A 10,753-nucleotide genomic window follows, 5' to 3' on the forward strand; every position below is an offset into this window, starting at 1 on the left:
TAAAACTATGTTTATTGTCATAGAACGCCAGGTAGTTTGCAGGCTGTTCGATGCTGTTGTGATGCAGTCACTCTGGACAGTGGATATACATCGCCAACAACAGTCTGGGACTGTGGGACAGTGGACATATACACTTTATCACCACGTTTCAACTAAACAGTGAGTTAATGCGGTCTCTCTCTGTCTCTCGCTCTCTCTCTCGCTCTCTCAACACAGCGTGTTAATTTCGCTGTGGGTATTGCATAATGGATGAATGAATGAATGGTAACTTGTTTAAAATGACGATATATATATGTGTTCATTATTGGATTGATGATCATACGTGTACTAGTGTAGTATGAATTAACTCGACTTAACGTTGGTAACGTTATGAGTCAGTATTCGCTTGGTCAGCTTGGTCAGCTGCCCGCGCCCACCCAAATGTAGTTCACACCGGAAGTTCTCAGTTCTCATGGAAATGCAGTGGGATGATAAGCTGCACCTGGGCCTAGCAGGACCTGAGACCCTAATAGTCTGTTCTGAGAGAATTGGTCATTAAAGTGGTTCCAGACAAAACATGCTCACCGCATACTGTATATACTTATCCTGCCTGTACCTACCTGCACATAGTCCCTTACTATATCTATACATATCCTACTCCTACTAGTTACGCTGCTGACCAGTAGTAGTCATACTGTCTCTATTTATATAATACAACTCAAGTTTCAAGTTTCTTTAATAGTTGTCATACAGAAGTACAGAATACTTTCATACAAAATGCTTCTTACTCTCTGTACATACATTTGATTAAAACTACACTCAGTAGTACTAATTTGTATATTTGTACCCAGTTAACCACCTGTACATTGTATATTCGATTCAGACTCGTTAAAGGTTACGTGTAGAGTTCCACAGGGCTCTGTGCTGGGTCCAATACTATTTATTTATTTATTATATAAATGATGTCTGTGATGTGTCTAAATTATTAAAATAAGTCTTGTTTGCCGACGACACAAGTTTGTATTGCTCTGGAAACAATTTGGAACAGCTCCTGAATGTAGTGAGATCACTAAAAAAGTGGTTTGACATAAATAACTGAATCTAAGAAAAACAAACTATAATTTTTGGCAATCGAAAAACTAATAATCAGGTTAAATTAATGATTGATGTTGAAATTGAACGTGTGTATGAAAATACATTTTTGGGAGTGACAATTGACGAGAAACTAAACTGGAACTCACATAAAAAGTTAAATATCCAAAACCATTGCAATGTTATATAAAATTAAGAACTCACTCTATTTGTTGTACTGTTCGCTCATAGTTCCATACATAACGTACTGTGTGGAGGTATGGGGAAACACATAAAACAAACACTAACCAAATTTTCATAATGCAGAAGAAAGCCATAAGAATTGTGAAACAAGCAGATTACTATGAACCGACAAATGCACTTTTAAATTAAATTAAATCAAATACCTTAAAATTGGAAGATCTTGTCGATCTTAGCACTGCAATAATAATCAGGGGTGCAGTCGTAATATGGGCGAAGGCCAAACGCCTGCGCGCGAGCGCTCCCGCACGCGCATACATGTTCCCTCTGTTGCGCACAAAACAGATGATACACCTTGTCTCATCCTTCCAGTGAAGTCGGGAGATCAAGCAACCCCCCACCACACCTACAGGGCTTGTATTTGGTTGTCGGTATCCTATTATTATGCAAAGTCTAGGTGATAAGTGGCGCGACGAGTCATTTTATCACCTAGACTTTGCATAATAATAGGATGCACGCACTTCGGCCTCAGTGACGAAGGCCAAACGCCGTTTGCCCGCGTTTGCCCAGCACTGCACCCCTGATAATAATGTACAAAGCACATAAGCACTCACTTCCAAGTTGCATCCAGGAGTTGTTCCAATAGAGAGCCGGTATAGACTTAGCCGGTATAGCCGGTATAGACTCAGCTGATAGAGTTGTACCCTTCTTGCTGTCTTGTCGTACAGAACTTGTAAGTCGCTTTGGATAAAAGCGTCAGCTAAATGACTAAATGTAAATGTAAATGTAGACTTAGGGGAACTTGTGTATTCAATATCGCAAAGGCAAGGACAAATATAAAAAGTCGATGTATATCTGTTAAAGGGGCAAAACTATGGAATAACTTTGACAAAGAAGTAAAAATGTGTAGTTCGCTACATACATTTAAGAAATTACTCAAATATAAGGTGACACATGAATATAAAACCTTATTATTATCCTAATCATATTTTATCTATAACATAACTGTATTCAAATAGAAGGGGAAAAAAAGAAAAACGAATGAAAAAATTTAAAGAAATACATAAATAAATGTGTACGTTTTGTTATGTACTGAATTATGTTTCTTTTTTGTATTTTTTGTGTGTGTAAAAAATTTAATGTAAAAAGGGTCGGCTTCAGCCTACACCTTTTCGGTCATTTTCTTTTTTTAAATGTTCTACTACTATGCTTTGTAAAAGACCGAAATAAAATCATTCATTCATTCATATTGCAATTTACTGCTACATTTGCACTCTGGTTGGATGTCAAACTTTTTTGTTCTATTGTACGTACTTGTGCAGGATAATGACAATACATTTGAATAAAATCTAATCTAATCCATGTTACTGACCAAAACAGTGATGGCTGTCGGAATGTAGAGCTATTATCATAAACATGTAGACCACTTATTTTAACAAATAAAATACCACTTACAGCAGCTTTAATTTTGTGCATTGTGGCTTTTCTGCACTTCAGCTGTGACAAGAACCCTCCCTCTTGAAACCAGCCATTTAGAATTCCAGTCACGATCGCTGTGGTTAATAATGTGCATGTGAAGATATTTGTATAAAATGCTTATGTACAAGATAAATAAATCTTCTATTTTCATGGAACCTCATTTTCATTTAACCTAAATGATGTTTCTGACAACATTTGTAACAACAGGATTGCTATGGTATTTGTGGATCTGGAGTCATATTTGATCTGCAGTCTAGTCTGAAAGTTGGATCCGAATTCCCTTTCGACGGTACAGGGTCATGCACCACTGCTAGATGTATGATAATTTGTACAATAAAAGCAGAAAATATATAAATGATGTAAAACCTACTGAGCAGGGTGTCATTGTATGTGATACAGCATCTGCCTCTCATATAATGCTTCTTTAGGTGAGCTGACTGGACATTTCTTGGAGCATTGCGGGCAGGAGTAGGTGTACATGGCGTCTTTTCAAATGATTCTAGTCTAGAAAGCCTTTCCCACAGTACGTGCACCTCTTCTCCCCGGTATGCCACCTCAGGTGTACATTAGGTTTCACAGGTCTTGCTTTGTAGTGAAGGTCTTCCCACACTGGTCACAATGATAAGGCCTCTCTCCTGTGTGCATGTGATGGTCTCTTCATTGCCTTTGGTTTGTCCATGTTCTTCCGTTTGTTGGTGGAGAGAAGTCCAGGAACCATATCTGAGTTGGAGATGAGAGGGAGGAAAGAACATAAGAGGGTGAAGCATAAACAGGGAGGATTAAAAAGGTTCAAATTTACAATCTGGAAACCATTCAACAATCACATGTTTTGTTGAATCCACAAAATTGAATACCTTTGCTTTTAGATTGAAAAAAAGCTTTGTGGAACTTTGTGAGGTCATTGTGACTCAAAATACAATTATTTTGTAAGTTTCCAAACATGACAAAAGTAAATAGAACTTTAACCGTTTCAAACAGGGTGAGCAGCCAGTAAACAAGCCTTCCTTGACACTTTCCTGAGCACTATACCAAACACACCTGTGAACATCAGCTGTTTATATGAAGGTAAACACGTAAAGCACATTGTATTTTGTAGGGCTGCTTGATTGTGGCAAAAAATATAATCACTATTAATTTGGTCAATATTGAGATCATGATTATTTAACACAATTACTCATCGACTTTGGAAACATCATGTACTTATTGAACTTAAAGAAAATACTTTCTCTTTTATTTTACAGTGAATTTCCTTGAACTTTAAATATAATTAAAATGAAAAACCGGTGTTCAAACCCCAGCAGTAGTCAGCACTGTTGCCTCACAGCAAGAGGGTTCTGGGTTCAAACCCCAGCAGTGGTTAACACTATTGTCTCACAGCAAGAAGGTTCTTGATTCAAACCCCAGCAGTGGTTAACAGTGTTGACCCACAGCAAGAAGGTCCTGGGTCCCGAGTGGCGCACCACGTAACGCACCCGGCGACCTTTGCCGAATGTCTCCCCCATCTCTCCTCCCATACTTCCTCTCTGAAACTGTCCAATAAAGCAATAAAAAAAGATTTAAATTTTTTTTTAAATAAATTTAAAAAAAAATGCCCTGGGTTCAAACCCATGCAGGGGGCTTTCTGTGTGTAGTTTGCATGTTCCCCCCTTGTTTATGTGGCCCTGGCCTAATAGGTAATAGTGATCTTTAAATACTTAACCTGCAAACACAACGGTTCTCTCTCTCTCTCTGTCATGGTGAATATGATGACTTATGGAGTTTATTGTGAGCTTTTTTTTTTTGATCCACTTTTTCACCTTTTTTTTTTTATTTTTCCCCTATCCCAATTTAGCCGTGCCAATTCTCCCCTCCCCTGTCTTGAACGTTGCTCGCATGTGCCACCCACTGGCCGGTTGTAGGGAGGATAGAAGCCTTGCATCACATGTCCCCTCCGATACATGTGGCGAGGTGTAATGTGTGGGAGGCTCACACTACCCCCGCCATTTTCCTGTCTCTGCTGTGCAGGCGCCCCAACCAACCTGTAGGAGTCGCTGTTTACAACGTCCAGATTACCACCCATCGACTTCCACCCGCTAACTCTGCCAATTGAGTTAGTATGACAGCCGGATTCGAACCCGGTGTCTCTTGCGTTGGTGACGAGCGCAATGTAAGCTGCGCCACCCAGCTTATTGTGAGCTTGATTGTATTTTTCAGGTAATATCTGTAGTGTTATGTATATTTAATAGGGCTATATATTTCATATAATAAGCCACAGAAAATCTGTTGGAGTTATCTACCTGAAAGTGTACTTGCTATTGTTGAGACTACGTGCAAATTTGTTCCATTGTGGTTTGAATAGCGGTGAAGTAATGTGTATGATTAGAGCATGGAAGGAACCCTATGAAGCAAAATGGCAGGTCTTACCTTTTGTTTCACATGACTGTCTCCTATCTTTCCACTTGTAACCTTCACTCACAGAGTGTCCTATGAAAATAAACAAAGGTCCGGAACAAGAATTTAAATTAGATCTATCAAATATGATGAATTATTTACATTTTAATAGTCACTGATATTTCCTAGGGCTGTCCAAATTTTAACGTTCATTTTGTATATATATATTTTTTTAATTATTGTGTAAACCTTTAAGATGCAGTAACTATTTTTGGACCACTACAGGGCAGCAAGTCGCCATGATAAACAAACTCCATTTACCCAAAATGAAACCTGTCGCGTATAAACTATAAAAATGCATTACTATTACAATCTTGTTGTAACAGAGATTAACTGGAAAAAAGGAATTATGTGCATGGATTATAACATACAACACTTTCATACAACTTTCTCTTTGGCATTTCCTGGTTGTTAAGGTGCAATAAATAACATTCAGCCACAAGGTGTCGCACTAGAGCACCAGCATGTAATTGATCTAATCAGATGCATTACACATGGAGAAATGGGAAGTAGGGAGGGGATAGACCACTGCACTTCCGCGTTACATTGAGCTCATGGGAGAGAGAGACAGGTTGCAGTGACTGTTCTACCCCCACATTGGTTATGAGCACCATTGAGGTCATGGATCAGCTTCATACCGTCTTCTGTCCCACCTACATCTAAACCATGCCTGTTCTAGTTCATTTGCTGGGTTAAGTACTTCTATTCTATTCACATATATGCTTACTACATGTATCTATTCTATTCACGTATATGCTTACTACATGCATCTATTGCTATGTCCGCCCACCACAAACACGCAAACTGTAATGCCTGTCCCGTCTCTCTGTGAGTGGATGTCTTGTGGTGATGGCCAAGATGATGCGATCCTCTCTACGTCGGCCCCATACTTCAAATGGATCTAAACGGAATACATACTCATGTGCAAATGGAATATGACTGATATTTTGAGCTGAGCCTTTATCCTATTTTCATACTAGCGCTCGTTTCCCTATGCTTTCTCTTTTGTTGTTCTTACAGTAGCTCTATTCTATTTAAATCGTAAAAAAAAAAATCCTATGTACCCCAGTTGCTATTGCATGTATATATTGTGTTTTATTACACGTATATACATACCAACTATTTCGCCTGTTTTATTCTCCACCCATCGATCATCCATAGCAACACTACCATCACAGACATTCAAGAAGGGGGATCCCCCCTTGAACGGCCATTCTCTCCTCCACATTGCCTGTGGTGCTTTTTTCCTATTGCTAGGTTTTTAGTGAGTTTTTCCTTACCTTCACTGGGGTATGTCTGGGAGTGTTGCATTTATTTATTTTGGATTTCATGGTGGGTTTTTTGTTCTTGATTTATTGTGATGTTTCTTCTGAGAAGACTCGTCCAGCCCATGGGGAGATTAACTTGTGATTGTGGGATTTACAAATAAATTTGATTTGATGGAACATTCCAACGTGGCTCCCCAGCCTTCAGACTCCTTTGGCAATCTGCTCATGCGCATGGGGAGTAGGTGCTGAAAAAGTAGCTCGGCCGCAGGGACGTGACGTCCATATAAGCAAGGTAAGCAGTGCTTACCCAAGAAAAAATTATAATAAAAACAGTGAAATATTGAAATAAAAGTATTATATAGTAAACTAATATAAACCGTTCATTCAGTCATTCATTTAGTTTTAGCTTTTTGGCGCCACCCGCAGGTGTAAGCACTGTCTCTGCTTTCTCTAGCGTCGATTCGAATGCAAGAATGAATTTCCTTTCCACCAGGGGCATTGCATTTGTTCCCTCAGCCCGCTACTAATATGCCCAGGGTAAGCATGCTTACAAACCAATCAGTAGCTCTTTCGTTCCGGTACGTCATCTGTTACTAGGTAAATTAGGATGTATTTTTTAATCAACGTCATCACGTACACGTTAATGCTTTCGAAACTTCAACAAGCGGGCGACTTTTACAGTAAAGTCACAGAGGTGTTCATTTGCAAGTAGAGACGCATGGATTCCGTGTTCAAGTAAAGGTAAGAGAACATATTTCTATAACAGGTTATGGCTGCTGGTTCATACGGTGGTGATGGCGATCCGAGTTAACTGCTGTGCTGCACTGGTTATAATCTATTCATTTAATTAAGACCGCCATGTCTAATTTACTTTTGAAGGTATGCCTTGTACTATGAAGTTGCGATCTGAGTTGACTGCTGTGCTGCACTGGTTTTACTTTAACACTTTGGTTGCCTAAGGTTAAATTAATGATATACCATAGATTGCCAGCGCTATTTGTCTATGGAGAAAGTCCCCTTCTTTGCAGGGCTATAACTTTTTTAATTCTATTGCTACATTGCCATTATTAGGGCCCATTCAAAGTCCTATATGTATTGTTCATTGTGTAGCAACGTTAAACTTTTTCATTCACATATTCATAGTAAAGTATGGTCTAATGTATAAGTATGTTTTCATCTCTTTCTGCAGCTTTCTCCAGAACGTGATATATAGCCCCAAATGCATTATATTGATGATGAAATACAGTTTGATGGCAATCAGCGCGATATAAAAAATTCCAACTAGACGTACTTCTAGAAGTTACTACACGTCATCTGATGTTGACCGGATGGGCGAGGGGGCGTTTATAATTCCGTGGGCAGCGTTATACCAATCATCTAATGTGGGTCAAATGTTGATAATATCAGTTATTATCGAAGACGGTAACGTTACACGCTGAAACTCACCCCAGTCTCCGCGCGCCGTTGGGCGATCATCGTCGAGTAGAAATGTTATCATTATGGGATATATTATTACCCGGTCCATCTCCAGCTTGTATAATGGTATATACGTCCAAATCATGTTGTTTATCGAGTTATTGGCAATCGATCGCTATGTAGTGTGACGAGCTAGAGTGCCGGAACCTATACCGAGTGCCCGGAAGTAATATGGCCGACAAGCAAAACCTCTACTGCGCTTCCTGTTAAGCGGTTGCGCCGATCGGCCACCAGATGGGGCTCCTGAACCGCCAGAGAGCTCAGTGGGTCCTGCTGGTGGATCTCAGGCCAGCGGAGGGACATTATGAATCCGATCGCAGATTTTTGAAATATTGATATAAGGACGCTGTACAGCGTCCCCCGGCAACTTTAGCATGGCCAGCAAAGACGTCTAAAGACGGGTCCCGGCAGTCAAAGTGTTAATTAACCTCTTAACGTTTGACGACCAGCATACGGTTTCGCTTACCGTTTATTAGCGGGTTCTAGGGCATACATTTACGTGAATGGCATTTCCTTGACACTGCACTCACCCATAACATTTGTGCTTGGCACAATGTGTAATTAGGTGTATTAAAATATTTGTATGCCAATCTCAAAGCTCACGGCACAAAAAAGTGACTATAGCTTGGCCGAGAAAAGTTCCGATCGAACTTATCCACATTCGTTCATTTTCTCCCCCCGATCTCTCCCCCATGATTTCAGATTACCGGAAGTGTTGCGGTGGTCTATACATGCCTGCTGCAACATAAACAAATTTTCTTTATGATAAATCCATGAATCAATACTTTTTGGGGGGGAAAGCAATAGACTTATTCCGCACCTTTCTAAAAGCTCTGTGGATGTATATATTTTTAAACGACTACGGTACTCTACATAACATTTTACCTATAGCACCTTTAAACAAGGTAAATACTCCACCTACACAGATAATACTGTTCCGACAGCCCAATATTGATGTAATTAACAGAATACTTTCTTTCAACCTTGAGGTGAATGGAGCAAGTCTGGACGTGGAGGGGCCTTTTCTGGAGGGCTTAGACAAGCCTTCTCTTGAAGAGGCCAAGTCTTCTCTTGAAGAGGCCAAGTCTTCTCTGGAGGTTGATGGGCCTTTTCTGAACTCTGACAAACGTTTTCTAGAAGAGGACAAGTCTTTGCTAGACACTGTGGAGTCATCAGAGCTGTCCTCAGTTTGCATTTCAGACGAGAAGCTGGCTTGTTGAGGAGACCGCTCAGTTGCATGCCTCTTATGGGAAGTAACAGAGTCTCCCTCTGGTGCAGTGTAGGTCAGTTTCCTCTTACGTGTGTTCTCACTGTACTGCTCAGGTTCTGAGTCAGATTCAGCAGTCGCCATGTGTTTGCCACTTGAAGTCGTTGGTGACCTGCGCTGAATGGCAGTTTTTGTTATCATACAATCGGACTCATCAGAGGTGTCCTCGCTTTTGGTTGTGGTTTGAAGTCTCCCCTCTTGCCACTTGCGTACATTCTTAGCAAAATCGCCATCGTCACTCTCCGAGTCAGACTCGGGTAACGGATGATTCTGTGATACGTCCGACGTGTCCTCGCCTTCTTCATCCTTACAATCAGACTTGGAGGGAGCTCTTCGGAAGCTTTTTGGAAGCTTTTTGGAAAACCTTTTGGACACCGTTAAATAGTTATATTTTGGTGAAGATGTTGAGTAATCAGAACTGTGTTCAGTTTCAGAGGTACTTAGCTCCCCATCACATTCAGGCTCAGATTCACATGCAGGTGTCATCTGTGGCCTCGGGTTCTGATCCCCGCTCTGAATCTCTTTGTCCTCCTCTGGGGCAGAAAAAATGGGACAGTGCGCATAATTGATGTTCTTCGCCTTTAGGAATCCGTCTAAAGAGTCGAACACCTCTATGTCAGAGCAGGGAGCTGCTAGTTTTGAGGTGGAGTCTTGCGCCTCACAAAGAGGAAGAATGACTACATCGTCTTCTTGATTTTCTCCATTTCCAACATCCTGTGGCAGAACAGGGTCTCCATCTGTGGGTTCAAATGTAAGATCTGACACGACCACACACATAACCATCCAGTCATCCTTCTCCTCCGTCTCAGCTCTATATTGGAAGTCTTTGTCTCCCGTCACAGATGTCTGCTCACTTTGTGGAGATTCACGTTGCAAATCTTCATGTTTCAACCCTTGATCTTTAAGTGAAGCTTCAGTCTTGACCACACTTTCACACTGTGAAGAGTTAAAGATTGCAAGTTTAGTATGTTATAGGCTCATATCTCCGATTCATACGTCCCATGCATACTGATGTGGATACACAGATACTGATGCCGGTACTGAAGGTGATACCAGGCTAAAATACTGCAGGTACTGAAGGTGATACCAGGCTAAAATACTGCAGGTACTGGGTGTGATTTGTATATTTACAGTTATGAAGTTAATCTAACCTCACTTGGACTCAAACTCTCTCTATATATACACACTAGAGCAGTGGTCACCAACCCGTCGATCTTGATCGACTGGTCGATCTTTGAGACCTTCCCTGTAGATATTTCCCTGAAAAAGAATTGTAAAAATAAAAGAATTAAAAAAAAATGTAATCTTTCCCTGAGAGTCCACATTACAGTTCTACTTTTGTTTTGATGTGAAAAGTGATGCTGCATAAGATTACTGCACTTAGCACTGACTGAGAAAGTACATATGACAGTTCTACTTTATAAAATGCTAATTGTAAATATGTTTGTCAATGTTAATAATATGAGAAAGTCCACATTACAGTTCTACTTTTGTTTTGATGTGAAAAGTGATGCTGCATAAGATAACTGCACTTAGCACTGACTGAGAAAGTACACATTACAGTTCTACTTTATAAAATGCT

At 40.3% G+C, this 10,753-nt stretch overlaps 1 long non-coding RNA gene across 1 annotated transcript; it reads right to left on the reverse strand.

The window, feature by feature from the left end:
• Positions 1 to 745: 745 nt before the first annotated feature.
• LOC311248654 lies at positions 746 to 9,975 on the reverse strand. The gene is made up of 3 exons (XR_014620965.1): positions 8,888 to 9,975; positions 5,134 to 5,193; positions 746 to 3,450 (listed from the first exon to the last, which is right to left on the reverse strand). It is a non-coding gene; the product is annotated as an uncharacterized lncRNA (long non-coding RNA).
• Between the last annotated feature and the right edge of the window lie 778 nt (positions 9,976 to 10,753).

The sequence above is a fragment of the Notolepis coatsorum genome (genome assembly GCF_963971535.1).
Source record: "Notolepis coatsorum genome assembly, contig: SCAFFOLD_276, whole genome shotgun sequence".
Taxonomy (NCBI): Eukaryota; Metazoa; Chordata; class Actinopteri; order Aulopiformes; family Paralepididae; genus Notolepis; species Notolepis coatsorum.